We start from the raw sequence: 6983 nt of genomic DNA on the forward strand, positions 1-6983 counted from the left end.
GGTTGAGCATTTTGATCTCCAAAGTATTTTGAGCTCCTTACAGATGTCTGGCATAGTCCTTAGTTTCTTAATCCTTTCTTACTGAAGATTTCCTTTCTAAGGGAAGTTTCTCTCATGGGGGAAGAATGAAGCCTCTGGCCACATTCTAATATGCTGGCATCAGGTAGAGCAGCCTTTTTCAGATCTGAGGAAAAGGAAAGGTAAAGTCACCTCCTAACACTTCTCTCTTTTGTCTATAGACCTTTAGAACCAGAAGCTTTTGAACCAATACAACTGGGTGTATAAACATGTTTTGCTAAGCCAGGCAGTCTTCCTGAAAAGGGACCAGTTAATGGTGAAAACGAAAATCTTGAACATTCAGCCTGGGGGAGTGACTGATGCTGGAGAATTCCAATAAAAACACTGTAAGAATCTTACTGAAAAAATGCTTGTACATCCTTGTTTGTGACTTCTGTTGTGAACTCCCTTAATAAATAGCAATAGTGACATACATGTTATAGATCAGCAGGAGACTATGAGATGCTTCTGAAAATTCACCACAAGCACATACAGTTCATGTGTAAAACAATATTTTGGCAGATTGTATTCAGCTTAAAACTGGGCCTGTCCTGAATTGGCTTTTAGAATTACAAATTAATTCCATGTGGAACTCCACCAAACCTTCAGGCATTAAACTAAGCATAGTAAAAATTCTTGAAACATACATCACACTTGATGAGATGGCTGGTTTTTCTAATAAAGAATGAGTCCAGAGGCTAGACATCTGGTGGTGGTGTTTATGCAAAACCCATTGTCAAATTGCAGCATAAAGAAAAATAAACATCCTTCTCTTCTTCTGCCATTCTTCCCAGGAGCGTATTTTTGGTTCACTCTCCTGTAAAAATTATATTAAAAATAATACTAAAATAAGCTTCATAGTTTTCCAAACTTAGCATTCCCAGTTGGTGGCTCTTGAGGAATGTGACTTGTGACCTCTACTTTGGGAAGCTGCAGTTTCTTTCTTGTGCATATAGGTAAGATCTACTCAAAGAGCAAAGGAGAAGGATGTATGTTTTCCAAATCCTGACTTCCCCTTTACCACCTGTTTTTATTTAAATCAAAGGACATGTTGCATTTCTTCTTCTTCTGAAAGTAACTTATTCCATTTCAGTTAACTTTCCAGCTCTAGTTAATATTTGTTGGTTATTTTGAAAGTATTATTTTATAATTACCCATTAGATTCTTAGTTTTACTTTTTTAAACTTTAAGATCTATGACCTCAAATTATTACTCCTTTTTCCATTTTAAATATCCTTTAAGTGTTTAATGGAGTTTCAAAATACTTAAATTGTTAAAGACAGTATGAGTAACAGTAGTTTTAGTCTACCACAGTAATTCCAAGTTTGAAAGATTCTGAATATGAAGTTAAAGAGGATGTAGTGATTTGAACAATATATTTTATCTCTTCAGGCCAAGATCTGTATGTTAGACTGGGAAAGGAGCACTATGGTCCGTTCATCCCTCTTCTGTCTAGAAAACTTCTCCCCACTCCTTTGTACATTTGTCAAGTCCTACTTATTATCCTTCAAGCATCTTAGTACATTGGTAGCATTAATTGTGTATTCTGAAAGCTCCTTACATTAGTGTATAATGAAAATCTTCTTTCATGTAATGTTTCTTCATATATGGTAAAGAAACCATCTTAGAACCATGTGTTCAATAACACCTGGAGGAGACATTCCCCAAATTTCTGCTGTCAAAGAGAACATAGCACAGTATTAAAGGAGGCAGTTCAAAACAATTTTTATCAATGAAAAAAAATCTAAACTTTATTGAAATCACTGTATTGTTCACCAACAAAAAAGGAGACTGACTGTCCTTTTGAAGCCTCTTCCAGAGATGGAACTGCCATTTGGCTGAATAGTCCTGGCCTCACTGAGAGTGGATTTCTGCCCATAAAATGAAATCTCTTTGTGGCTTGTGGTTATAAGTTTTTGTTCTTTCATAATAAATTGAGCCCAGAGACATTTCTTTACTGTAAATTTGTCTCCACTGAAATGCCCATAAACAGTATCTGCTTCCATTACCCGTGGTGGAACCAAATTCGAGCATCTTGTAGAGTAAGCATATGCACTAAGAATCAATATGTGTTTTATTAGCACCAAGAGACTCTTTGGATTGATTTTTTTTTTTTCTTTTTACCTTTATGGGCAATTGCTATAAAAAGGTAAATTAAAAAGTTAACCATCTGCTACCTCACTTTTAATTTAAAATCTTTTATTTGATTACTCTTTCCAGGGAATCAATGCTTTCTTTTTTGCTATTATGCTGGCTAGTGAATGAATGTGGCTTTAATTTATAGCTTTTATTTATCTAACAGTATTGTCAGAGTCACAGTCTTTATGCATCCTATTAGTAGTCTGGAAAATATTTCTTACTACATCGAAACAGAACAAAATTCAATTTAGAAATATAATTTCCTGCCATGAAGACACTTGATAACAGGGGGGAGATTAATGGAGCCCAGTGACAGAAACTTGATTTAAAGCAGGAGATTAATACTGCTTTATCAGCCTATACAGCAAGTGAATTGACTCCAAAAGAAAAAAAATCTGTTTGAAGTTGCTGAGTTGTCTGCTTGTCGCTTGGGAAAAGGTCTCTGGACATTTATTTGGTTATTGCTGAGTATTTGCTGCATGCTTGTCTGTTTGACAACATAGGAACAAACCAGCACACAACACCAGACTTGCTTATTTTACAGTAGTAACATGTTTCTTATTATTCCTTTTGATCCCACAGGGAGCTTGAATACTGTGGAGGTCAGCTTCTGACTTAAGGGGATTATATTCAGTAAATCATGTCAAAATTAACAAATAGAATTGCGCTGACACTCCAGTTTGGTTGGATTTAAGTAAAATGTTTAAGTGGTACTTTTAATTGGAAAACTCCTGTTCCTAAATCCCATTATAAATATTTTTTCTATCCTTTACAGAAGCCATTACTTTTCTTTTCTAACTAGAAAAGTGTGAATCTTCTAGAAGATTACCTCAGTGGGTTGAAATGCCCACTAGGTAATGTTCTGAAACAAAATATGGAGCTTAGTGAACTGTTAGATTGTGTTCTAGAGGAAGTGGGTCCAAATTTTGAGTTTTGATTATCAGTGAATTAAAGTATTCTGTTGCTGGAATTAAAGATTTTGAACTTGCACCTAGGTTATATGAATTTTTTAACTTGGTATTTGTGTAATGAATTCCTCCTAGGAAAATAAAGAAACAGCCAATTTCTCACCCAATGACTTCACAGTAATGGCTGCATGTTTTTAAAAAGCTTGAATTTTAAGTTTAGAAACTTAACGAATTTCTTAGTTACCTTGTTACTGAGGGAAAGAGATATATTTAATAACTTTTATTTGTTTTTGCTGACTTTGAATTTTGTAGAAGTGAACTGAAAAAATTATTTTGCATTAATTTTGATTAACTAGTAGGAAGAATATTTTGCTTGAAGTCAGGATGTTTGGGCTGTTCAAGGCCAGTTAATACCTTTCTTTGTTCTTGTAGACATATTTTAACCATTTCTGTTTCCAAGAGAGTTGATTAGTAATAATAATATCTGCCTGGCAACATCACAGGGTTATTGAGACTATCAAATGAGATGATTTATGCAAAATTTATAGGCATGTGTAAAATGCTATAGGCATATAAGCAATTTTATTTAAGTAATATTGGTATATATAGACTATTTTAAATATATTGCATCTAGGATCTTCTTGGAGCAGGATACATAATTTCACAGACATCTACCTTAAATTTAGGTTGATATAGCTATGACTATCAATATTCCTTGGCATTGATCCACTGGAGGTTGTTTAAATGTTTAAAAATATACAGAGAGAAATGACCAGTAGGGAATTTCTCTTTGGAACTAAACTAAATTATGGAATAATTGAAGCAAGAAAGATTTAGGGTCAATTTGACTTGCTCCTGGTGGGGTTGCAATTTATTTTTAAAAATGAATGACAATGAAGGAACCATAGTGAAGATGGTCAGCCTAGTGGATGTGTGGAGTGCAGGCTGTGAGCCAGGTGCTTTGGGTGGTGTTTTGTCTGATGTCACTCGTGTGGTCTCTTCAGGGTTAATTAGTTTGTTGATTTTGGTGCCTGAAAAAGCACATAAGCCTGAAGGGCATATTAGACCTCGTTAAAACTCTTATCCTGGCTTAAAAGCACATACCAAACTCATGCTTAAAGCATTTTAAAGAGGCTGAACATTCACTCAGAGGGGAAGGAGTTGCTTTCAGGAATTTAAAATTATTTTCCAGCCATCAGAATTGAGCAGAAAGGACAGCCTAAAAGGGTTTTTAATTTCCATTCACATCCATAAGCTTTCTTCTCTCGTTTCACTGATGCAAAGGGACCTTCAGCGAATGTGCCCTTTGACATTTCCCTAATCACGAAATTACCCCCATCCTGCTTTTTCTCTTTTGCACTTCCTTTCCCAAATGGCCTTTCTTTGGTGATAGAGTTTAAATTGTGCGGTGCCTACTCCAGACATTGCCACTTGGATTAATTTTAATCCCCTCCATTCTGAGTAACCCCGATTTTGCTGCAACAGGACCACCGAGCTAACGGGCGGGCTGACGAATGCGCCTGCGCCTGCGCCTGTGCCTGTGGGGAGGCGCCAGAGCTTGGTACCCTCTCGGGAGCCGGGCCTGGGTCCTGCCTGAGGTTCACAGCATCCCAAAATATTTAGTTAATTTTTCACCTTGGGGATCACAGAATTGATTTTTTTTCTCTTCTGTTTTCCTTTTCCAACTTCCTCTTCTCTGCTTAAGGTGGCATTTGAGAGTAGGGGAGCCAGGCATCAAGATTACCTACTGCAATCTCTCAGCTGCGGTAATGGTTTGGAACTGGCAAATCAGATGCAGGGGACACAAATAGACTTTAATTCATTGCTACGCTTTCTTCACCTGCTGGAAGGAAACAAGGCAGGAGATGCAGTATCTTCAACTCATCCAGAGGCCCAGCGGCTACCCAAGTGGCCTCTTCTTTTGCCCCCTCACCCAGACCAAGTCCAAGGTGGGGGAGCCATGCATAGTGTGTGAGGGCCATCTTGTTACCGAAAGCTCGCAGCCCCCTTTCCCACCACTCTTGTATAGGGTTCCCATAAAACCTGAGGTCTGTATCCCAACCCAAGTTTTGTTCCACACATTACTGAGGGAGAGGCAACTATTCCCGTTTATCTTAACTCTGCTGTTTCCAAGGAAACCGTGCTGTGGGAGACCAAGGTCATTCTCAGGCTTGCCTGCCTCAGCGGGGCTGATGTTAACCCTTTGTTAACATTCACACATATTGCTGTACAGATAGTAGCATTGTTACATGCAATGCTAATGCTAAGCTTCAATGTTCTATTTAGAGTGTCTTTAGTATCACTATTTATGACTTTTGTCAGTTTGAAGGAGAATTAAATAGGAAGAGAAAGCCTGAGATAACCATCCATCCATCCATCCATCCATCCATCTCTCCACTTTAAGTGTACACTGCATGCCTTACTTTATTTTAGGTGCTGAGAATACAAAAATGGAAAAGACATAGAGCTGGCCATGGAACATTTCAGAATCTGAAGGACAGTCTCTCCTGATGAGGCTTACTACAACACAAATCTCAAGTACCATATGGAACAGAGTGCTGTGGGAGCAAGAGAAGAGAGCAACACCCCCTTCTACCAATATTTTGTGTTTTATAGATTCTTATTCAGTCTTTCCTTAAAAAGTGTGTCCTTCTAGAATAGTAATTGATGTTCATAATAATTTCTCTGAGATGTTGTAAGATCTAAAACAACTCTCTGAATCACTGAAAAAAGACTTTAGACTTCTCTGAATTTTATTATATTTAGACCACAAATATTCGGGTCATCTTTGTACGTCCAGCACATTAATAGAGTATTGGGTGCCTAGAATGTGGATGATGAACCACTTCACTCTAAATAATACCAATGGAGACATTTCCTGATACTCAAGACATTAAGTTATGGAAAAATAAACATGAAGTACTTCATGTCATACCCAAACTTATGGAGCTTATGGCTTCCAAGAATTCATCCCTGCCAAAAAAACCCTGAATTACTCAAAAACACTAAATAATTCCATTACCTGTAGTTCTGTGATAGGCTATAGGAGAGTAGAGTATTGAAGCTTGTTACATCCTTAACCTTAAAGCAGTGTCCCTTCCAAAACATGCATTTGGATGAAATTCTAAGCCAGGGAAGCCATGAATCTGACCCAGTCAATTCTGATTTTATTATCTAGGATACTTGTTTGCAACATTCACAGATAGTATGTTTTTCTTGTAATGTGACTAATTCATGAGTCTTTTGTCAGTTTGAAGGAGAATTCAAGTTTAATGTTAGCTAACAATGTGTTCAACATTCAGATTTAGTTTCAACCAATTGAACAATTTTTGAACACCTACTAAATACCAGGCATTTCCATGCAAATTGTCTCATTTGATTCTCACTATAAGTCTTTTATAATATTTCATTTTCTGAGTGAGGGAGATCAAGTTTCAAGAAGTTGAATAATTTGGCCAAAGTCACACAGTTTAGTAAGTGGCAGAACTGGGGTTTGAACCAATGTCTTTTGAGTCAAAGTGTGATGTTCTTTGCATTATACTAGCATTGTACTAGCGTACTGTAGTTGAGAAGGAAAAACAAGAAAACTTTTGTGGGACTATTTAGGGGTCAGAGGGTAAGAAGTTGTAAAGTTAAGAAGCAAGTAGTGTCTTAAGTTCTTCAAACAAAGCAGCTTTCTTTGTGCAGCTTCCATGTCTTTATGTGGCTCACTCCTTCTCATTCTTCAAATCTTTTATGTTACCACCTCAGAGAGGATTTCTCTTACTTCTTTATTTTCTGTTGCAGCATAATGTTTGTTTTCTTTATTGCATGTTTCTTAATTTTTGTTACATATTCACATCAAGAAATTCTATTTATTATCTTTTTCTGCCTTTTGGC

This window comes from Choloepus didactylus, chromosome 7, assembly GCF_015220235.1.
Source record: "Choloepus didactylus isolate mChoDid1 chromosome 7, mChoDid1.pri, whole genome shotgun sequence".
NCBI lineage: Eukaryota > Metazoa > Chordata > Mammalia > Pilosa > Megalonychidae > Choloepus > Choloepus didactylus.